At 40.1% G+C, this 24,506-nt stretch overlaps 1 long non-coding RNA gene and 1 other non-coding gene across 4 annotated transcripts in view; both read right to left on the minus strand.

The window, feature by feature from the left end:
• LOC129402577 (uncharacterized) overlaps nt 1-24,506 on the minus strand; it is a 170,251-nt gene that overhangs the window by 117,325 nt on the left and 28,420 nt on the right. The window lies entirely within an intron of this gene.
• LOC129403047 (small Cajal body-specific RNA 4) lies at nt 13,580-13,705 on the minus strand. Its single transcript, XR_008629037.1, has one exon. It is a non-coding gene; the product is annotated as a small Cajal body-specific RNA 4 (non-coding RNA).

Raw genomic sequence — 24,506 nt, forward strand, 5'->3', positions numbered from 1 at the left:
AGCATCCCATATAGTCCCCTGAGCACCGCCAGGAGTAATTCCTGAGTGCAGAGCCAGGAGTAACCCCTGTGCATTGCCAGGTGTGACCCAAAAAGCAAAAAAAAAAAAACCCAAAAAAACAAAAAAAGAGAGAGACATAAAAAAGAAGAAAAAAGTGACTGCCATAAAGGCTGGTTGTGGGGGGTGAGGCATGAGAAGAAAACTTGGGACATTGATGGAGGGAAGGGGACACTGGTGAACGGATTGATGCTTGAATATTGTACCCCTGAAATTCAATCATGAATAACTTTGTAACTCATGATGACTCAATTTTTTAAAAATGGGCAAAATATTGGCTCTGGATTATAGAAACAAAAGTGCCAAGGAAGATAGGAAATGGAGTGGGGGCGGCAAGTAGAAAAGTAACATAGGGTCAAGGGTCAGGGGTCTCGGGCTTCTCTGTGGTCTAGGTCTATATGCTACGTGTATATATCTGAAATGCTAGACCTAATACTATAGAAAGCATGGGAGCCAAACTACAATTACTAAATTTAAAATGCACTTGTCAAGGAGTCAGGTTGTGGGGGATGGATGGGAGTATGGGGTGGTGGGAGGTGGGATTGAAAGTGGGAACACTGCGTTCCTGAAATCCTATTATAAACAATACAATAATTATCCTGGTGTCTAAAAATTTAATGTAATAAATGTCAGCTATAACCAACTAAAGATTTTTTTCATATTTTTTTGTATATCAGCTATTCAGTTTAATGAATAGGTAGTGTTTTTCTGTCAAAAAAAAAAAAGAAACTCATTTGGTTTTCAGCTGAGACCCAGGATGTCTGCCATGAATTTTTCATCTATTTTCAATGAAAATTCTTTCCATTAGAATCAGGCTTTCAGAAGTGATGTTAATGTAGTACATATACATGTTGATTAAAAAAAGAAAGGTGGGGGCTGGAGTGATAGCATAGGGGGTAGGGAGTTTGCCTTGCACGCGGCCGACCCGGGTTCGATTCCCAGCATCCCATATGGTCCCTCAGCACTGCCAGGGGTAATTCCTTAGTGCAGAGCCAGGAGTAACCCCTGTGCATTTCTGGGTGTGACCCAAAAAAGAAAAAAGAAAACAAAACAAAAACATAAAAAAGAAAAAAGAAAGGTGAATGGTGGGGGGATGTTTGGGCCACATGTAGTGATGCTCAGGCTTACTCCTGGCTGACTCCTGCTCATGGAAGGGCACCTGGGAGGGCTGAGGGGACCAATTATGTGCCAGGGATTGAACCTGGGTTAACTGTTTGCAAGGCAAGTGCCTTAACACCTGCACTATCTCTCTGGCCCTAATTTTTTTCAATAGGTGTTTTACCCAGTGATGCTGGCAGTGGGAGTCAGGGACACGCCTGGTGACATTTGTCCCCTGGGTGCAGAGCGCATTGGTGCTGATGCAGTGCTGGGTTGGGGAGACCACCAGACCTCACCCAGGGTTGCTGGGGGACATTATTCGGTGTCAGCCATGGAAATCTGGGCCTCACATGCGCCAGGCCTGTGAGCTGTATCCCAGGGCCCCACATGATAATATTTTTTGTTTTAGGGTCATTCTCATTGGTGCTCAGGCTGCTCCTGACTTAGTACTCAGGGGTTATTCCTTCAGTGTGTGGGAAACCATGTAGTGTTGGGGATGAAACCTGGGCCTCCCAAGTACAGGACATGTACTTCTTTGAGCAATCTTCTCAACCTCCACATGTTGATTTTTAAAATATTTTAATTTTTTCCGTTGGTATTTACTTTTTTTTTTTTTTTACTGAATTGCAGTTACATTGAGATACACAGTTAGAAAGTTGTTCATGATTGGGTTTCAGTTTATAAAACGTTCCAACACTCATCCCTTCACCAGAGCACATTTCCCACCACCAATGTTCCCAGTTTCCAACTGACATTTTAAGTAAGGTTAGCCTTCCCCCACTTCTCTGTAAAGGAGTGCTCTCCTTTTCATTTTTAAATATTAGCAATAAAACTGGTGAAGGGATGGGTTCCCGAACTTTGTATGAGGGAAGTATAAGCACAAAAGTGTATAAATCTGTAACTGTACCCTCACGGTGATTCTCTAATTAAAAATAAATAAATTATTAAAAAAAATATTAGCAATAAAGTCTTTGAAAGGCAGCTTCAGCTATAATACAGTTCCACCATGAGTAAGGATTCTATAGCAAACCTTTTATTGTTGTTGTTTGTTTGGGGCCACACCCAGTGATGTCCTGGGCATATTCCTGGCTCTGCACCTAGGAATTACTCCTGATGGACCTTAAGGACCACATGGGTGCCAGGGACAGGCTGTATGCAAGGCTAGGAGCTATTGCTTCTGCCCTCTATAGCAAACATTTGTTTAAGAACAATCTATGTATACTTCTACAGTACCCTGCAGTCAAGAAGCATTTTAGGAACCTAGGGATAATGTGTATATGTTTAGAGTTATCTCTACCCAATTGATCACCTAAGCAATACAGGTTGTACTCAGGCGATGCTAATTCCTTTCCTTCTAGTCTCTATCCCCAAATACACTGAACACACACACACACACACACACACACACACACACACACACACACACACACCCTGCCCTAAATACCCCTAAATACCCTTTTCAGCAAACGTAAAAACCTAAAACTTTTTTTTTTTTTAAGAGTTTGAAGATTTTATTAGAGTTATTACAGACTGACCCCTCAGGGCTGCCCCCACAGAAATTGGTCGGGAGCACGACCTCCTCTGACAGCTGGGAAGGGTTTAAGCAGCCTCAAACCTCATCCTTGACTGACCACCAGGTTCTTTCCTTCCCTACACTGATTGGCTGGCACCACCTGCAAGCACCACAAGCCATTGTTTCTCTGTTTGTTTTGTTTCTGTTTCCAGTATGTGATATGGTCTTAGGTTCATGCTCAGCTCAGCTCTCAGTTACATAAGCATAGAAGATGCTCCTAACCAACTAAAATGGATGCACTTTGGTTCTAACATAGCAATAAACTTAACAAAAGTATCAAAAAATGTAATATACTCTGAGAATAGAAGACTTGAAACAGCTGTTATTTGATAAAGCAATTTACACTTATAATGGTAAATCTTCTCTAACTTCATAAAAATTTAATATGATCCTGTTTTTATTTTTATTTTTATTTATTTATTTTTTATTTATTTTTTTTGGGCTAAATCAACTTTATTTTATTTTTTTTCATTTTTTAAAATAAATTTACTTATTTTTAATTAATGATCACCATGAGGGTACAGTTACGGATTTATACACATCTGTGCTTATGCTTACCCCATACAAAGTTCGGGAACCCATCCCTTCACCAGTGCCCATACTCCACCACCAGTAAACCCAGCATCCCTCCCATCCTCCCCAATCCCATCTCCCCCCACCCCACCCTGTCACTGTGGCAGGGCATTCCCTTCTGTTCTCTCCCTCTAATTAGCTATTGTGGTTTGCAATAAAGGTGTTGAGTGGCCACTGTGCTCAGTCTCTAGCCCTCATTCAGCCCGCAACTCCCTTCTCCCACATGGCCTTCGACTACATTATAGTTGGTGATCCCTTCTCTGAGTTGCCCTTTCCCCAGAATGTGAGGCCAGCCTCCTAGCCATGGAGTCAACCTCCTGGTAGTTGTTTCTACAATTCTTGGGTGTTAGTCTCCCATTCTGTTATTCTATATGTCATAGATGAGTGCAATCTTTCTATGTCTGTCTCTCTCTTTCTGACTCATTTCACTTAGCATGAAACTTTTCATGCCGATCCACTTAAATAAAAAATTCATGACCTCCTTTTTTCTGACAGCTGCATAGTATTCCATTGTATAGATGTACCAAAGTTTCCTCAACCAGTCATCCGTTCTAGGGCATTCGGGAAAAACCTAAAACTTTTGAGACTCTCCAAACAATAATAGTGAGTTTTGTTGAAATATTGAATGCAATCAAAGTGAAAGTAAAGGGAAATTTATTAGTTACACAGGCGGGGGGGGCTAAGGATGGGGGGGCTGGGGTGTGGGGGGTTAGGGGTGTAGGGGTGCAGGGTGGAGCTATACTGGGATTCTTGGTGGTGGAATATGTGCACTGGTGAAGGGATGGGTATTCGAGCATTGTATAACTGAGATTTAAACCTGAAAACTTTGTAACTTTCCACATGGTGACTCAATAAAAAAATTAAAATTAAAAAAAAACCTAAAACCTAAAACCTAAAAAACCTAAAACCTGTAGCATCAGTTTTATTTATTTATTTATTTATTTAGCATCGGTTTTAGAACAAGAATATTGTTTGGGGCGTAATTCCCGATTGTCCCTATTCCTCCCCCCAAATTGTTTTCAGAAACAAATGATTCAGGTAAATTAATGGTTGTTAATGACTTGGTGCATTTCCCTCTCTATTGTGATATTCATAAAATCGGTCTATGCAGTCTATGTCACCTCTTACCTTGCCTGCCCAAATCCCTTGAATGATACTCTTCAGGCTCTTCAGGCTTAAGATGGTCCTTTATGGCCCCCTTATGTGAAATGTCTATCTTCATCTCTCTTTGCAGGGTGGACGTGGGTGGGAGTGTTTGGATCACAGCTGGTAATGCTCAGACATCAGTCCTGACAGGGCTAGGGCACTGTATGTGCTGGGTTAGAACCCTGCTCAACCATGGAGCACTGTGGCACTCTCATCCTGTTGTTCATCGATTTGCTCAAGAGGGCCACATGCAAGAAAAATGCTCTACCCCCTGTACTATCTCTCTGGCCCCTCTATCTTCACCTCTCACTGCATCCTTCTGCCTCTAGAACCCATCCTGCCTATGTCTCACCTTCCCTTTCCCCTTTCCTGATTTAAATTCCACTTGCTTTTCTGGTCTTCTGGGTGGTTAACAAACATCATAATCTTGTGCTAACAGTTACTGTTTTCTAATTTAAATGGACTAGCTTCTTCTGAATCCCATGGAAATTTTAAGTACCTTTAGATCGACTCAGTTATTCATTATTACTTTGAGGACAGGGCATTGGAGGGGTGGAAGCAAACTCAAGAAGACTGTTTGGCATATGAGTTTTCAACAAATATTCTTTCAATATTGACTATGCAAATAATTGTCACAGAGGAATGACGTGTGTGTGTGTGTGTGTGTGTGTGTGTGTGTGTGTGTGTGTGTGTTGACTCATAGTCTGTGGTATTCAGGGCCTATTCCTGGCTCTGTGTTCAGGAGTGACCACTGGCTGTGCTCAGTGGACCATATGTCATTCCAAGGATTCAAATGGAAGGCAAGGTCCTTATATCCCATCCCCGCCCCCAACCCGACCCCACCCCATACCAATTCTACAACTAAGGAGTGACGCTTTTTTGTTTGTTTGTTTTTGGGGCCACACTTTAGCAAGCCACTAGAGGACCTATTTTAGAGATGGGATGTTTCCTTCAAATCATATCTAGACACGGTTTAGGTATGTCTGTCTAGTCTTAGATATCTTTCAATCAAATTGCAGAGGAGAGGAAGAGAGAAAACATAAAGGGTTTTTCATCTCTTACCAGTCTTTCTCTCCTACTAATGAATACAATTTTGTCTTAGGAAATGAGCGCCCTGGAGTGTGTAAAATTGAAACTGTTGACTTGCTGTTGTTCTTGGTTAAACGTTTTTGGGGCAAAAAAGTGGCTCTGAAAGCTGTTGATAGAGTTTACAACTCTCTCGCAGGGCTGCAGTTCCCTCTACCTGACATTTATCCCTGAGGCAAAACCTCTGAGTCCTTATACCCTGACTCCAGCAGACGGAGGAGACCTAGCTGCAGTTCTAACTTTGATTCTAGCTATAGGACTAAAGAAGTGAATGATATACACTGAGTCCCAGTGAACACATCTGTCAGTTGTGAGTTTATCACAGGGCTGCATTTATCTTGCTACAGGGACTGTAAGTGTTTCTCTTGATTCCCATTTTAATCTCATTTCACTTAAAAAAAAGAAAAGGAAAGAGAGGAAAGAAGAAAAATATGAGAGAGAAAGGAATAGTGATAGTGTGTTTGATAGGATCACGGTTTAGATGCCAGGAGGTGCTGGCTAGCCCTTTTGTCTCAGGGACTGAGTAGTGACAAATGCAACTCGCACTGCATTGAACTGGCAGATGCAGCCCATCGAACCAGGAGCCCCTCGATGTGGACAGAACCAAGAAAAAACGGTGTCTGATATCAGAGGACTGTCTGGCTAAGTGGAGATAACAGGCTTAAGGTAGCATGCTTTATTTATTGTCAAGAAACCCACCGCTCTTGTGCTAGCCTGCTCAGAACTACAATTCAAAAGTACTTTAAAACAATACCTGAGCTGGGGCTGGAGCAATAGCACAGGGGGTAGGGCGTCTGCCTTGCACGCGGCCGACCCGGGTTCGATTCCCAGCATCTCATATGGTCCCCTGAGCACTGCCAGAAGTGATTCCTGAGTGCAGAGCCAGGAGTAATCCCTGTGCATCGCCAGGTGTGACCCAAAAAGCAAAAAAAAAAAAACAAAAAAAAACCCACAACAAAAAACAATACCTGAACGTCTAGATAACTATGATATCAGATGAGGTAATCTTATTTATTGTATTTACTTTTTGGTTTGGAGGCCACACCTGGCAATGCTCAGGCCTTATTCCTGGCTCTGCGCTCAGGAATCACTCCTGGCAATGCTCAGAAGACTTGGGATGTCAGGGATTGAGCCCAGGCAAGCACATTACCTGCTGTACTATCTCTCTGGGCCAAAGATAAGATCATTTTTACTTCTTAATTGACATAACAATCTTTCTTTTCAGTGCTGGAAGTGAACACAGGGCCTCATACATGCAAGGCAAGAACTCTGCATCGGAACCACATTACCAACTCAAGCACAACAATTTTTTGGTCACAGAAGAAAGTCAGATAATCTTTTACATTCTAACTTACACACTTAGCTACAAATGGAAATGTGTTTCTACGCAAAACCACAGAAAGTGTCAACACAGCTCATGGTAAATAATTACCTTTTCTTAAATAATAATCTTCATTGCTCTGAAACGCTATTGATTTAATCATAGGTTGATTTACTTTAATTGATCTTAGACGTTTGGGATCTTATTTTTCTTTGGGGGGCAGGGCTGGGCCACACTGACAGTGCTCAGAGTTTAGTCCTGGCTGTGTACTGAGAGATCACTCTGGGGTTGCTTGGGGAACCATTTGCCAGCGTTGGACACATGCAAGGTAAGTACCACAAGCCCATACCAACTCTCTACCCCTCACTTCAATTATTTAAAAAAAGGTAAATATATATTCCTCACTAAAAAAGAAAAGTTAATAGAAGGCAGAAATCACAGAACTCTATCTAGCTTGAAATGCCCCTCCCCCATCCCCGCCTCCACCAAGCTTTTATATATTTATTTACATAAATTGACTCATTCCACCCTGGAAAGACAGTGTAGTGGTAGGGTCCTTGCTTTGTATGCTGCTGATCTGGGTTCAGTCCTCAGCACCACATACAGTCCCCCAGCTGCATAGCGATGTGTGTGGCCCCCAAATAAAAACAAAACAAAACAAAAAAAGAAAGAAAGTGAAAAGGGGGCTAAATGGAAACTGAAGAAGACTGTGTGTGGTATGACCATTTTTTGAGGGTTGGGGGCACACACAGCTGTGTTTACTCCTGACTCTGCATTTAGGGATCACTGTTTTTAATATTTTTTTTGCTTTTTGGGTCACACCGAGTGATGCAGAGGGGTTACTCCTGGCTCATGCACTCAGGAATCACTCCTGGATCCTGGTGGTGCTTAGGAGACCATATGGGATGCTGGGTTGGCCTAGATCAGACACGTGCGAGGCAAACGCCCTACTCACTGTGCTATCGCTCCAGCCCCTCAGGAATGGCTCTTGGTGTGGCTTGGAACCAAAAGAAGTGCTGGAGATGGAATCTGGTAGGCTGCATGCTAGGCAAAAACCCTACCCACTGTACTATTACTCCAGCCCCAGACCCTCCCTGACATTTTTTAAAAAATATAAACAAATGTTATTGATTTACATCAGGAATTTCTTTTTATTCTTATTAGTGTTTGACTGATATCTCTCTATTACAGTATATACATATCTTCCTTCCCAAAGTTCCACATTTGGAGTGAGGCAGTTACATACTTTGGAGTCACGTAAACTTATTAAGTCTCATCTTTAAAATGAGAATTCTAGTCATCTCTTTCTCAAAGATTGTTAAAAGAATTGAGTGAGATAATGTGGTTAACTCTAGTTTTGCCAGTGAAATTCAATATAGTTAAGACTAATAATATCCATCTTCGCATCTGTTTAGAATTCCAATATAAGGACATATTAAACAATTTCCTGATGGGCATTAAACGCCTTCTTTTATGTGTAATTGTACACACAAAATGCTGCATGGAATATCATTTTATGCACAGAACTTTTTTTAATTGAATCACTGTGACATACAGATACAAAACTTTCATGCTTAAGTTTCAGTCATACAATGATGTCCAATCATTGTTCAATCATTCCTCCACCAGTGTACATTTTCCACCACCAATGTTCCCAGTACCCCCTCTCCACCATCCCAGCCCTGCCTGGCCTCTATGGCAGACAATTTCCCTCTTACTCTCTCTCTCTCTCTCTGCTCCAGGGCATCATGGTTTGCAATACAGATGCTGAGAGGCCATCACGTTTGGTCTTTATCTACATTCAGCAAACATATCAAATGAACATAAATTTTAAGTCACAATATATACTGTGACTTCCTTGGCACAAACTCCTGTGAGTGGGATTGCCCGGATGAAGCGGGTATGTGCATTTTAAATGCACTTATTCATGGGTATCCTTCCTAAGAGATGTTGTAGCTATTTAAACTTTTTCAAAAAATGTTCTCTTAATTTTTCTTAGTATTATTTGCTACATAGTTTATTGCTATTATGTCCCCAAATCAAAGATGTCAGAATTTCCTCAGCAAGACTTAACAAATACCTTCAGTGAATTCCTTCTAATAATTTGTTAGTTAAAATGGTAATATCCAAATTTAATGCATAAGAAATAAACTTTTGATGTATGGTTTGAGGTAGATAAAGATTGAAGAAAATTTATGTAATTTATTTTTTGTTATGGCTATTGGTGTTATGCAGGCTTTTACAAGGTATATATATAAGTTTGCCTTACATTACTATGTGTGGCAATATTCTCAAACTTGCTTCCTTCTACCACCCTTACCCATAATATGTTTGGAAGATCTTTGGTACCAATACAGAGAGACATAGCTCATCTTGCTCTGCTTAGTAACATATTTATTTATTTATTTATTTATTTATTTATTTCTGCTTTTTGGGTCACACCCGGCCATGCACAGGGTTACTCCTGGCTCTGCAGTCAGGAATTACTCCTGGCAGTGCTCGAGGGACCATATGAGATGCTGGGAATCGAACCCGGGTCGGCCGCGTGCAAGGCAAATGCCCTACCCGCTGTGCTAACTCTCCAGCCCCCTTAGTAACATATTTATAGCATGATTTATGCATGGTTTAGTCACTGCCCTACTGGCAATGAACAGTTTCCCACTGTTCACTACTCAGCCAGTGCAATAGCCTGTATTAATTTTGTTATGACACGTGCTAGTGTTTCTCATAGAGATGGAGGCATGGATGTGCATGTTTTCATTTTAACTAGTACTGAAAAATTGGCTTCTAACTTAGCTTACTAAGCTTATAATTATACAGATACTCTCACAGCAATACTGCCTATGGCTAGAGAGAGAACAAGGTGCTTGCCTCACCTGTAGCTGACTCTAGTTCGAATTCCCAGCACCACATCTGGTTTCTTGGGAACCGCCAGGGCTGATTCCTGAGCACAGAGTCAGGAACAGTTCCTGAGTATTATTACCACATATATGGCCCAGCCCGGGGAAGCCCTCCTACCCCCCCACCTCCCCACCTACCAAATAAAAGCATTTACTTTTTTTTCAATTCCTAATTCTCAAAGTCTGCTCCAAATGACACTCTGTTATCTGTTTTACTAACCACACTTTTTTGTAAAATCAGGCGAATTTGTGAATGAAGACTGGGCCTAGAAGTTATGAAAAAAGTTTCCTTTTGCAAAATCACCTAAGGTATTCACCCCGTCCCCCTCACACATACACACACACACACACACACACACACACACATCAGCTCCAAAAAACAATTGTGGGCTTTGGTGTACAAGTTACCTTTCATAATTTTCTATAAAGATATTACAGTTTAATTAATTAATGAATTAACTAATTTTGGGAAAACCCCTGGCAATATTCAGGGGTGACTCCTGATTATGCACTCAGGAATCACTCCTGGTGGACTTGGGGGGACCATGTGGGATCCCCTAATCAAACCCAGATTGGCTGATGCTAAGGCAAATACTCTCCCTGCTGCATGATCGCTCTTTTCCTAGATATTAAAGTTTTAAAATAACTGAATGTGGGAAAATTTTAAGTGACGAAAGCATGATGTTCACAGCTTTGACTAGGCAATGGATATTGGAATTGGAGAGAGAGAGAGTGAAATATTTCTCTACATTTCTTCTTGGTATTGATTAGACCCCTCTATCAGATGGAGATAGTAGTAGAGTATCAAGAAGGTTCTTTAGTTCTTTGTTGTCTTATATGAAAGCTGTCACTTCCTTTTGGTGCCCTTGGTGCATAAAAATAGGAACTTTTGGTCTTATCATTATTGCTAATGTTTGCCTATTTTGTTCTCCTTGAAATTTGGCAAGTACTCTAGGCCCTACTTTTTTTTAAATTTGTTTTAATGAAATACCATGAGATAGAATTATGGACTTACACATTTTTAATGATACATTTCAGTCATACAATGGTTGAGTGCCCATCCTCCCACCAGTGCCCATTCTCCACCACCAATGTCCTACCTTCTTAAAGTGTGGAATGTGATCTCATATGGTATTGAGCTGTAGGCTTTGTACATTCAAGGCATATACTCTATGATTACCTTATTACTATTAAAATTAAAAACAATTTTTGAGTTTTGGGCACATTTTCTTTTTCTTTTTTTATTGAATCAGTGTGATATACAGTTACAAAACTTTCATGTTTGAGTTTCAGTTATATAATGATCAAACACCCATCCCTCCACCAGTGCACATTTTCCACCACCATTGTCCCCAGTATACTCCCCCACCCCGCCTTTCCAACCCTGCCTCTGCCTCTATGGCAGACAATTTCCCCCATACTCTCTCGCTACTTTTGGGTATTATGGTTTGCAATATAGAGAGGCTATCACGTTTGGTCCTTTATCTACTTTCAGCACACAACTCCCATTCCGAACGATTCCTCCAACCATCTTTGAATTAGTGATCCCTTCTCTATTCCAGCTGCCTTCTCCCCCAGCTCATGAGACAGGTTTCCAACTATAGAGCAATATTCCTGGCCCTTGCGTCTACTGTCCTTGAGTGTCAGTCCCATATTATGCTATTTTATATTCCACAAATAAGGGGGACATTTTCATTATTTTGGGAGTTGCACTTTCAACAGGTGCTAGGGACTGATCCTGACAGTCCTTGGGGACCATGTGGTCCCTGGCATAGAACTTGGGGTCCCTACTTGCCAGGCATACACCCAGTTTTCTTTGAATCATCTCCTCTGCCCTACATTTAAATTCTTTTTTTTTTTATAATGTAGGAGTACTGCTATTTTAAGTCTCTGGGTGTTGGCTGTTGGTGGGATTCACCCAAAGACCTAAAACCAAGCTCCTGGAAGAGAGTGATGCAGAGAGTCTCTTGCCCGCACACCTGGCTGTCTTCCCCAGGGCCCCTCGAAAGGGGTGGGATCCAGCTTCCCTTTCCGCCCTGAGCAGAGCTCCTGAGGCTGAAGACCTTCGGAGCCTAGCCACAACCATGCTCAAGGCCTCTCTCCATATGCTCGGATGAGCCTCACGCATGAAGGTACCAGCAGAGGAACCCAGGTGTGTGGGACCTGGGGCTGAGATCTCCAACCCTGCTTGGCTCAGGACTGGGCCTCTTCTGCCCAGATTCCCCATTTTCTAGTAGCTAGGCGGTCACACCCAGGGACTGCCCCCGTTGCCATGTAATCCCACCAACAGCCAACACCCAGAGACTTAAAACCAAGCTCCCAAACATCTTATAGTCTACTTCTCCCTTTGGGAGAACCTGGCAAGCTACTGAGAGTTTCCTGCCCACATGGGAGAGCCTGGCAAATTCCCCAAGGTGTATTCATATGCCAAAACCAGTAACAATGCTGGGTCTCATTCCTCTGACTCTGAAAGAGCCTCCAATGTGGCATCATTGGGAAGGACGAGTAAAGCGAGGCTTCTAAAATCTCAGGGCTAGGACAAATGGAGACGTTACTGAGACCCTCGAGAAATTTGACGATCAATGGATGATGATAATGATGACTGCTATTTATTCAACCATTGATTAAGCTGATTGAATTGGGCATGAACTCCACATTACTTTTTTTTAAATTCTATTCTTAATGTTAATTTTATTTTATTATTTTATTATTATTCCCTTCCTTTTTATTGATTCCCCGTGAGATAGTTACAAAGCTCTCATGTTTGAGCTTTGGTCATACAATCATCAAACACCCATCCCTTCACCAGTGTACATTTTCCACCACCAAAATCCTCAGTATTCCTCCTCCCCATCCCTGTTCCAATCCTTCCCCTACTGTGTAGCACAAATTTCCCCTATGTTCTCTCTCTACTTTGGTTACATTCAATATTTTGACAACATTCCCACTACCACTCAAACCTGCAGAAAAGTCCATTTTAGATGATTTATTTTGTATTGCTTGTTATGGATAGAATATGATGTCCAGAAAATTCTGTGTCATTCTCTTCCGGGAGCTTTAGTTTATAGTCTCTGGGTCTTGGCTGTTGATGAGATTACATGGTGCCAGACTCTGGCCTACATTTATTCTTTTGTTAAAACATTTCTTATCTCAAAATTTTTTTAAAAATACATAATTAAATATAAATCCTGAAATTGTTAAAAATTTTAATCTTTCAAGTAAGTTTAATTATCTCCTTATAATTTCTATTAAGCCCAGAAATATAAACCTTATGGGACCAGCGAGATAGTACTGAGGTTAAGCAACTTGCTTTGCATGTGGCTGACCCAAGTTCTATACCTAGATTGCATATGATCCCCCAAGTCCTGCTCAGTGATTCCTGAGCATAAAGCTGAGAGTAAGTCAGTAAGTCCCAAACCTCTCCCCCACCCCCAAAAAACCCTATCAAAAAGCTAAATTTCATGAAAACAACAGCATTCGTGCTTTTACCAACTCTAGTACTTATTCAGCAAAATCAAGTCAAGAGGTGAAATACAAAAGTTTAATATTGAGGGGAACATACCCACACCCCCCCTCGCTCCATACCTGGTATATTAAAAGAAGAAATTAACGGGGCTAGAGCCATAGTACAGCGAGCAGAATATTTGCCTTGCACATGGCAAACAGGGGTTTAATTTGTGGCATCCCATGGGCTACTCTGAGCCCCCCTAGGAGTTTTTCCTGAGCACAGAATCAGTCATAAGCCCTGAGCACCAGTGGGTGTGACCTCGTAACAGAAGTGAACAGCAACAAAGAAATCAGAGCAGAGACTTGTCCTGTAAGAACGATCAGTGGAATGTTGTCAGTCCTGTGAGACTCTCTACCAAGGACTGCTCTCTCTGGCCCCATCTTCCAGAGGGATTGTATCAGCAGAGTCTTGCTTCACAGATTCAGCTTTCTCCATCCTCTGGCCCATACTTATTTTTTTTCAAATGAACTTTATTATTAGCCAGAATGGTTAAAATGGTCTCAGAGATTTTATTTTGTCCATATTAACATTTATATACTTACTTGGAAAGGTTAAATATCTGTATTATATCAAGTTTGCTCCATGAGACCAATGGAATACCTCCCCATTTTCCCCTGTCTTGTATTCTTTAGAACTTTTAGAATTGTAGTTACATATCTTCCTATTCTCTTAATTTTGTTCTCTTCTTACTGAAATAATGGTTTTACTGGACATACTTATTTGATATGAGAATGTTTTCAAAATAAAATGCTGTTTTACACACACATGCAAACACACACACATTTGGTTGCTGTCCTAGTTAGTGATAGCAGAGGTGATCAGTGAATTTTATCTGCGTTCATTGGGGAAAAAGCTCTTTTGAGATTCTCTGTCCTAGGGAGAATTATGTTGGGTACTTGACCACTCATTACATAGAAAAGATTGATACCAAGTAATTTAAAATAATAGATCTCATAATGACTTTTAACATTGTGTGACTTTTATTTGTTTTGGGGCCACATCTGGTGGTGCGCGAAGCTTACACCTGCGTCTATGTTCAGGAGCCACTCCTCGTGCTGCGTGGGGCTCATATACGGTGTTGGGGATTGAATCTGGGTCTGCCACGTGACAGGCTTGTGCCTTGACCCCTGTACTAGCTCTCCAGCCCTAATTTCTATTCTAATAGAAGGTTTGGAATAGGACGTTTAATGCAAATTAGTCACATTAAGAAATCACTCACAGGTTTGGAGTTTATGTGTTTTATGTAAAAAGCCCTAAATATAATCCCCACTGGTTAAATGTAAACAACTGGCTGTGGTTCTTGTAGGCTTCCCTCTCCTACCCACAATATTGCTGTGGTAGCCTGGTGGCTCCAGTACCACTGGGCCTGAACACCATCTCATGGCACTGAAGAATCAGGACACCGCTCCAAAAAAATTTCTGTAAGATCAATTGATTAGTCTCAATATTTCATTGTATCTCATATTGCATATTGTAGAAAATACTAATGGTGAGTGGTGGCATTATGATTTCATCTTTTTTCCTTCCTTCCTTCCTTCCTTCCTTCCTTCCTTCCTTCCTTCCTTCCTTCCTTCCTTCCTTCCTTCCTTCCTTCCTTCCTTCCTTCCTTCCTTCCTTCTCTTTCTTTTTTTTTCTTTCCCTTTGAGATTTACTCCGTTTGTTTCACGTACCAATTTACTCCTTTATGTTTTGGGGATAGTATTTCACTGTATGGGTATATCACAGTTTGTCTCTTTGATCACAAGCTGAACAATTCATGCTATATTGCTTCAACATGTATTTTTCTATTTGGAACGTATTTTAATTTTCACCTGGGTAAATAGCTAGAAATAGAATTGCAGGTTTGTATTGAAAGTGCAAGTTTTAATTTTACATGAAACTTCCAACATGATTATATCATGTGTATTTTCACCAGCAATGGATGAGGGTTAGCATAGCTCTGCACCCTCATGAGAACATAGTACTGTATTCATGTATAATGATATCTACACTAATCAATCTTGGAGTCTGATTTATTGTCTCTTCCATTTCTAGAGTGAGAGGTTTATGAGTGGATAAATTTTAGTCTATTTCTATCACTGCATTCCCAATATCCAAATCAGTTTCTTGTTCAATGAATATTTGTTGTGTAAATGAATAAATGTTGAGTTATATCACTTCTATTTTGGGCTGAAAAAAAGGGAGGCTCATTAGAGTTTACAACTTGCTCAAGTAGAATGGACACTAAAACTCAAGACAGCCAATACTTGTCCAAGCACTTAAAATATTTATTTATTTATTTATTTATTTTTAATTAAGGCATTTTGATCTACAAAGTAGTTCATATTAGTTCCAATAATAAAATGTTCAACTAATCTCATCAGCAGTGTTAAGTTACCTCCACTGATGTTCTCAGGTTCCCTTCTACTACTCCTTGATGATACATATTTTGTTGTTGTTGTTTTGTTTTGGGTCACATCCAATGATGCTCAGGGGTTAGCCCTGCCCCTGCACTCAGGAATTACTCCTGGTGGTGCTTGGGGGACCATATGAGACACTGAGGATCGAATCTCAGTCAGCTACATGCAGGGCAAACTCCCTAACCACTGTACTGTTGCTCCAGCACTGATGATATACTTTTTTGGGGGGTAGAGGGGCACTTGGTCTCACCCAACAGTGCTCAGGGATTACTCCCGGCTCTGTTCTCAGAGGTCACTGCTGGCAGTGCTTGGGGGACCATATGCAGTGCCAGGAATCAAACCAGGATTGTCTGCCTGCAAAGCTAGTGCTTTAACTTCCTGCGCATCTTTCTACCTCCTGAGATACTTTTTCCAAAATATTAAAAAAAATCAGAGAGTCTCTTGTCTGCACGCCTGGCTGTTTTCCCCAGGACCCCTTGGAGAAGGTGGGCTCCAGCTTCCCTTCAGCCCCGACCAGAGCTCCCGAGACTGAAGATCTCCGGAGCCTAGCCACAGCCATGCTCAAGGCCCCTCTCCACATGCTCGGATGAGCCTCATGCATGAAGCCTCATGCAGAGGAACCTAGGTGTGTGGGACCCGGGGCTGAGACCTCCAAGCCTGCTCGGCTCAGGACTGGGCCTCTTCCACCCAGATTTCCCATTTTCCAGTAGCTAGGCAGTCACACCCAGGGACTGGCCCCGTTGCAGTATAATCCCACCGATGGCCAACATCCAGAGACTTAAAACCAAGCTCCTGGAAGCATCTTAGAGCCTACTTCTCCCTCTGGGAGAACCTGGCAAGCTACTGAGAGTTTCCTGTCCACATGGGAGAGCCTCACAAACTCCCCATGGTGTATTCATATGCCAAAACCAGTAAAAATGCTGGGTCTCACTCCCCTGACCCTGAAAGAGCCTCCAATGTGGCATCGTTGGGAAGGAGGAGTAAAGAGAGGCTTCTAAAATCTCAGGGCTAGGACAAATGGAAACGTTACTGAGACCACTTAAGAAATTCGACAATCAATGGATAATGATAATGATGATGATGATTTCAAAAATAGTTTCAAAATGCCCCCAGACCACTAATTCTTTTTAATCTTATATTTCATTCTTCTTCCCAAGGCATATTTGGATTCGAGGATACTGCTTAATCTCAAGATCTTTTTTTTGTGCTATTTTTGAGAGTTTTAGGAGGTAGCTATGCTTACCATAATATATGGTGTCTGACATACCTGGGCAATTTTTTGAGGGTCACACCCACCAATGCTCAGGGATTATTCCTGGCTCTGCCTGGTGATGCTTTGGGTACCATGTGGGATGCCAGAGATTGAACCAGGTCAGCTACATGTAAGACAAGTGCCGTACCTCCTGTTCTATCTGTCCAGCCCATGCTTTGGGCATTTATGGTTTCATCATCCTGAGTAATACAAAATCCATAATTATTCCTGGGGACCCACTCTGGAACAAGACCACCCCAGATCAAACAAATCCGATCCTGAGCAAATGTAGAGACTGGGTTACAATTTTGCTCAGTTCGCATCTCCAAGGCCTGCATCTTCATGGTTGGAAACAACTCATGATATTTTTCTAAGACGGTACCAGACTGATTCTCTTTACCAGGACTGTCTGGACTCATGGGTAATGAATGTCCTGCTGGGAGAGAGTATTCTTTTTTTTTTTTCCTTTTTGGGTCACACCTGGCGATGCTCAGGGGTTACTCCTGGCTCTGCACTCAGGAATCACTCCTGGCAGTGCTCAGGGGATCATATGGGATGCTGGGATTCGAACCCGGGTCAGCCGCGTGCAAGGCAAACGCCTTACCCACTGTGCTATCGCTCCAGCCCCTGGGAGAGAGTATTCTTAAGACATTTGTGGGTTCACAATATGGACCTTTGGTCAAAGTCTTATTGTGACTGTAGATACTTTATTTATACTTAATCAGATTTAACAGATGTATAACATTCACTGTTAAGACCAAGCTAAGACAAGTTTGAAATCCAACAGAATAGTGACCAAAAAGCTCACTGAGCTCTTATTAACTCATAACATTTCTGTTGACTTCTATTGCTGGGCCCTCTTGGAAAATCTTTAAGTATTAAATTTTTAAGGTCATCATAAATCTTTTAGTATTGTTATTGTAAGGTCATTACAATTTTTTTCCACAATGGTGCTCAGGGACTACTCCTGGTTCAGTGCTTGGAGGTTGCTCTTGGCTGTGCTTGGACCATGCAGTGCCAGGAATTGAATCTGGGCATTCTGTATGCAAAACATGTACTCTAGCCTTTTGAGCCCTCTCTCCAGTCTTTATTATGCTATTTTTCAAAAAGACGTGAGGATGTGAGGATAAAATACAAGAGAAACAAAAACAGGGGAGAAGAATGAACCAAACTTGATGTGTACTTTTATCTTCCACCATGAATTTAGAATTAGGGGCTACCAGTTAGTTAAGTTCAGGTATAATTAAGGTAATTGGTATTGCTGAAAGCAACAGTTTCTCTTCTTGCTTAATCAGGGAGTTAATTCAAATTCTGTTAAATCTATAAAAATCAATACAAAGTATATGTATTATGTGACAGTTCCATCTAAAGTATCTTGTGCAGAATATAGGGAGATACAATGGAGCGACCAAGCACATATAATTTGTCCACAAATCCAAAGCACTTCCACATTGATTTTTTTGCAGTTGTCTAATCCCTAGTCACTGAACAGAGAGAAAAATGGCTTACTGTCAGAGTATGGTTATACTTAAAGCTACAAAAACATTCATCTTTATGCCCTCAAATTCAAGGATATCTTTTTGGTACATTTATTGGCATTTTATTAAGGTCATTTAAATATGCCTATCTTCTCTAAAATGTTACGACAAAAATATCTGAAATATTCTGTTTTGTTGATTTCTTTTGCTCCTAATATTTCATGATATGAGTGTTGTCTTAAAATTTCCAAATATTTTCTAATGTAATTTTCCTGAAATAATGATGAATAGAAAATTGTATTTAACTGAAAAGATAGCCTTCATAATGTATTAAAGGACTTTGTTTGGTAACTAGCATAAAAGGGACACGTAGAAACCATTGAGACTAATTGTAAATTCAGTCGCTATTGAAATACATTTCCAGTTTAAAATAATTTAAAGTGTTTCTTTCCCCCCACCAAATACTTCACTAGCAAGAGGAGACAGTTGAGAACTTCTGAGTTCATACAGACACACAAATATTTTATGGAATTTACCTACCCTAGAGAACAAAAAAGACCTGTCAGTATTGTTTAGAGCAGTGTAAACAAGTGATATTTGACACTCTTCCCCCTCACTCTCTGCCCTTTTCCAATGGCAGATTCACTTGCATTTTAACTGGGGTTAAATGCGTATTTCACTCGGACTGTGAAATATGGTCAGATTAATATTTGAAAAGCCAAATAGCAGAGCAATGATAAAACAGGACCAAGCCTGAGTGGTGTTATATATCTCTAGCTGTAACTGCTCCCTCCCATTTTATTTACACACAAGTATCATTAATACCAAAGATATAAACCTTTGCAACCAATATGTCACTTTTCTCTTCAAGTCTTTAGTAGTTGCGTGCTTATCTATTTCCGTCAAATGTATTTAAAAAAAAATACAACCAAAAAAAAAAAACCAAACCCAGAGTGAGAGACCCGACAATACAGTGTTATCGAATGTTTTCAGCTGAGACCCACATGTCATTCAGCATTCAGACATGCTTGTGCTTGATTGATGGATGGGTTTGTGACAAATAAAACTAGGATCAACAGCTTTGCACCTTTCCCCCCATCAGGGACCAGAGTAAAGCATAACTCTATAACAATAGTGGGATTAGGGATGCATTAGCTCTCCATCGACCAAAACCATCCATTCCCATCAATACTTTGCACGTAATAACCTGAAGCTATGATAAGGAAACAAAAGAAGGAGAAAAGGGACAGGAGAAAACAAATCAATAAAAGAAGGGAAAGTCTGAAAGATGCACTGTCCGAATGATTTTTTTTTTCCTTGCTTTGCTGGGCTAATGTCCCTGAATGTGAAAACAATCCCTTGCCTACAGTTTTGATGTGGGATTTGGATTGGTAGACTCTTGAAATACAGGTTTGGTATCTGCAGACTGATATTCAGATTAGGTTTATTTTCTGCAAGTCAAAAGAAGTGTTACAGTATTTGCTGTTAACCTGTGTCCATAAAATTGCCCTTAAAGACAAAAGGTGTTTTCATCTGAATGACATGGAATCTGCCCGGACAATTCTGGGGATAATCAAAGCATTTTCCTGCATAGACACAATTTTAATGTCCAAACCCTTAGTACAATCACAAAAATTCCCTTAAATATGGGCTACTATGAAAAAATCTTAATTGTCTAGTTTGCTAAGATTCACAGAATGCATGTTTTTATCTCTTATCAGACACAGACTAATGTCCCCTTTATGAAAACTAATACCTGTCTTGGAAGAGCCTTACTTTTTAAGCAGATTTGTTTCTTGGTAAAAATCTTTTGACAAAAATTTATCTTCATTTTCAATTCATAGAATATTTTGATGATAATTTTATCATTTTCCTCCTACAAACAATGGACCGTTAAGCTTTTTTATTCAGGTTTTTTGTTCCTTCTCTCTAGAGTGCTTTTGATTTTTGTATTACGGATCATATTTATCCTAATTTACAATTTATTCTAATTGGCCATTGAATGGACCAATATGGTTTTCTCCTGGTGGGGATGAACATTAGTGATGCTTGTTCTCCTCAGAAGAAGAGGTGTGAAAAGAGGAAAAACTCAAGTTCTAATTGGGGAGCCGGTGAGCTTGGGAAAGGCACTTCATCATTTTTGCTTCAGTTTCCAACCTCAGAATAAGAAGAGAATTATACAGCCTAATTCATCATTATCACCATCATCACATCATTAATATTATCATTATTCTGCATTGACATGCCACAGTGCTTTGTTGCTTTGTTCAACTTTGCAAAGTGTTGAAAAGAAATAAAGCCATTTAGTTCCATCCTCTGTTTCTAGGTCTGTGGAAGACAGAAGGCTGTCCCTCTAGTTTAGCAAACATAGGTGGAAAAGAGAAATTTCCCTGCATCTAAATAAACATGTAGAAGATTCTGAGCTAGAAAAATACCTTCTAAATTACAGGCCAGAAAATCCAAAAGATTGAAAGAATTTCCAGATTATAAAAACTTTAAGGGTGCTCAGCTGTTTAGAATAAATTCTAGTTAATTTTCAGAGTGTAAATCTTATTTCAGGCAGCACAATTTCAATTATGTGATTATTAAATCCACTGAAGATTTTGGCTTGTATTATTACAGGTCATGGGTAGAGTATTCAGGAAATGTGGTGGTGTTTCTATAATTATAAAGAGAACAATTTCATTTTAATTATTATTTTAGATATTTTTTCTGTGCCTCAAATGGTCAAAATTATTAAAGCTGTACATAGCTGACCTCTTAGGTCATATAGTGTTATGTGTGTGTGTGTGTGCATGTGCACATGTGTGTATGTGTGTGTGTGTCTGTGTGTGTGATCATTACTGATACTTCTTCTAAAACCTTCTGGCTAAACTGAAAACCTTTCAGGTAACAGATCTGATTAAAGGCACATGGTCCACTTTTTTGGCCCTCAAATTTGACCTATTTTATAATTGGTACAATCCAGTGGGTATTTTCTTTCAGATCCTAAGTATGAGGCCAATGGTGGGGCACACCAAGTAAATGATTTTGTGGGCAACCTCTGTTGAAGATGAATGAGTTCCCAATGCCCAATACTGATACCTGTGAGTGGGTTCATTTTATCCTCAATAAGAACACTCTCTACTTGTACATCTGCTCCCGTAAAATGGAAAGCAGGCGTTGGCCTCTGACTCTGGCCACCTTTGTAACTATGTGGAAGAAGAGTTCCAGGGTTTCCAGAGGCCTAACATTTTAACATAAAAGGACATTAATAAGCTCAGTCTGTGTTTTAATGTAAGTGGGAGCATGACCTCTGCTACTATTGAAAAATATATAGTATGTGCCCAATTGCTAGCCTTCTCTGTTGCCTAGTCAACTTTCAAACTTTCTGTGAAAGCTTTTTAAAGTACTATTCCATCTATGACCCTATACAGAACTCTCTAACTTGGTTCCATTTAAGATTCTATAAGTGAAACTGCAGCATACACACACACACACACACACACATCTCTGCATGACAGGTATTTGGAAGGGTCTGGATATACATTTTTTTGGGAGGGAGGGTCACACTAGGTGGTGCTCAGGGATCACTCCAGCAGTGGTTGGGTTGTATGTGGTGCCAAGGACTAAATCTGGGTCATCTATGTGCCATGCAAGAGTCCTACTGTACAATTATTCCGCCCTGAGGTTTGGGTATATTTGCTGTATTACCTATTTTCTTTGTATGGTATATCTTCCAATTCAGATTAAATCCCTGAAGACAATGTATCTTATTCAGTACTAATTATATATGACCTAATAATATAATATCTGTCTTTAGTTACTCAAAATTATTAATTTATATGTACTAGAATATACATGTGTATGCATGAGGATCTCTGTATATGCATATACATACATTTCTAAAGAAATTTAAAAACTCATAAATAATTATGTGTTTTGAAAACATTCATAGTAAAAATCAAAGCCTACAACATGATGATAAATGGAAAGGTATATTTCTCTATCATTCTAGCAATAACCCAAACACAATGTATGATGATCACTAGAGTCATTATTATAAAGTATATATATATGTGCATATATATGTCAGTCTGCTTAACTGAAACTGTAAATATCAACTAAATATTAGGTATATCTAAATATAAACATGAGACATTTTAGAGTTAGATATAAGATATTGTCATTCCTAAAACATGCAAGAAGTTTCCTCTTCTCTATTTTTCCAAGTACGAAACATGCACATTTTCTCTCATATTCACAAAGGACTAGAGATATCCAAAAGCTGAGGTCTACAAACTACTGCCCAAGGCGTCCCCCTTGTTTTTCCAAGTTTTATTGCAACACAACCCCACTTACGTGTTTATGTATTTCTATGACTTTTTTTTCCCCCCTCTGAGGACTGAGTTGAGTAGTTGTGTATCTGTATGCCATATGGATTGAATTGCAGCTCTTTATGCCCAGCCCAAATCCATATGTTGAAGCTCTAACCACCAGAACCTCAGAATGAGTCTTATTTGGGGGAACAGGGTCACAGCAGCTGTAGTTAGTTAAGTTGGGGTGAGGGGGTGAGGGTCAGTCAGCCGGGAGAAGAGTTGGCTCCTAAATACAGTGTGGTGGTATAATAAAGAGGAAAGATTAGGACACTACCTTGTACACAGGGAGAGCAGAGGTAGGGATGTGGCAACAGACGAATAAAAACTGATTGGCAGCAACTATTGCCAAGTGAAAACAGACAGACGGGCTAGTTTCTTGCAGGCCTCCAAAGAAACCAACCCCACTGACACCTTGGTCTCAGCCTTGTAGCCTCCAGAATTATGAGGCAATCAAATTGTCCTGTTTTTGGTTATCTAGTTTGTGAAACTTTATGACAGAAGCTTCAGCAAACCAAAACCACATTCCAATGCACAAAATCTGTAATATTCACTATCTGTCTATTTACTAAAAGTTTTCCCACCCTTACTTAATGTCCTGATTTAATCTTGGAGGAATTAGAAATAAGAGTTTAGTAACAATGACTTGGTGGTGAGACCTGAATTCCTTGGCTTGCGATTTCCTAGCATAGCTTCAGAGTAGCACAGAAATGAGACTTATTGATTTTTCTTTACCGACATATTTTAAAATATACAAACACAGACACATACACAGTTTAAATCTCTGCATATCCTGAGTTTTTATGAGGAAGGAGCTATAGAAGATAGTCAAGAAATGACTAAATGATTAAAAGCCAATTTAGGCTAAATTTGTGAAATCACAGGGTCAAAATGATTCATTTGACTTGATTTAGACTTCAAATCTGTGTGCTTGTTTAACTCAGCTGTTTGCTAAGACCCATCTTTGGTCTTAACCAAATACTGCCTAGTAGTTTGATGCTCATTAACAATCACAAATCTTTTTATGAGAAATGTCAATGATTTATGTGCCAGTGTAACACAAACATGTGGTTTACATTTCCCTTGAAATGTGCATGAGGTTAGAATGAAAGAACTGGTTACTTGGCAAAGGTCATCTCTTGGCAGTCGGATGCTTGGTTTTGCTGATTCCATCCCAATTTGGAAAAGCAGATGGAGACACTCTGCCTACCTCCCAAAACATCTTAATCCTCTAATTTATAATTAATGAGTAGAAAGGAAGCCAGTTTGAATTGTAAGGGAAAAATTATCAAATGCTTAAGGATTAAGATATTTTATGGAGCACTGGGGAGATAGCTTAAAGGACTGGATTGAACTTTGTATACACGTGTGTATGTGTATGTGTATGTGTATGTGTATGTGGTCGCACCCAGTAGTACTCAGGACCTACTTCTAGTTCTGTGCTCAGGGATCAATCCTGGTGATGCTCAGGAGACTATATGGTGTACCTGGAATTGAACCAGGGTCAACCATGTGCAAAGCAGAAGTTTTAACCCCTGTGCTATCTCTCCGGCCTTCCCTTTAAAGCAGTCTTTATTTTCAAACTATTTTTTCAAATGACAAAAATGACAAGAGGGGCTGGACAAAAGAATGATTCCTGGAAAGTTTTCCCATCACAGAGAAAGAATTTGTGTAGTTTCTAATAACTAGGTGTTTTTTAGATCTTGGTAGTCCAAGTAAAAATTGCAAACCAGTAGCAGTAGCTTTACTAAGACCCTGTT

Source organism: Sorex araneus, chromosome 2 (assembly GCF_027595985.1).
Source record: "Sorex araneus isolate mSorAra2 chromosome 2, mSorAra2.pri, whole genome shotgun sequence".
Taxonomy (NCBI): Eukaryota; Metazoa; Chordata; class Mammalia; order Eulipotyphla; family Soricidae; genus Sorex; species Sorex araneus.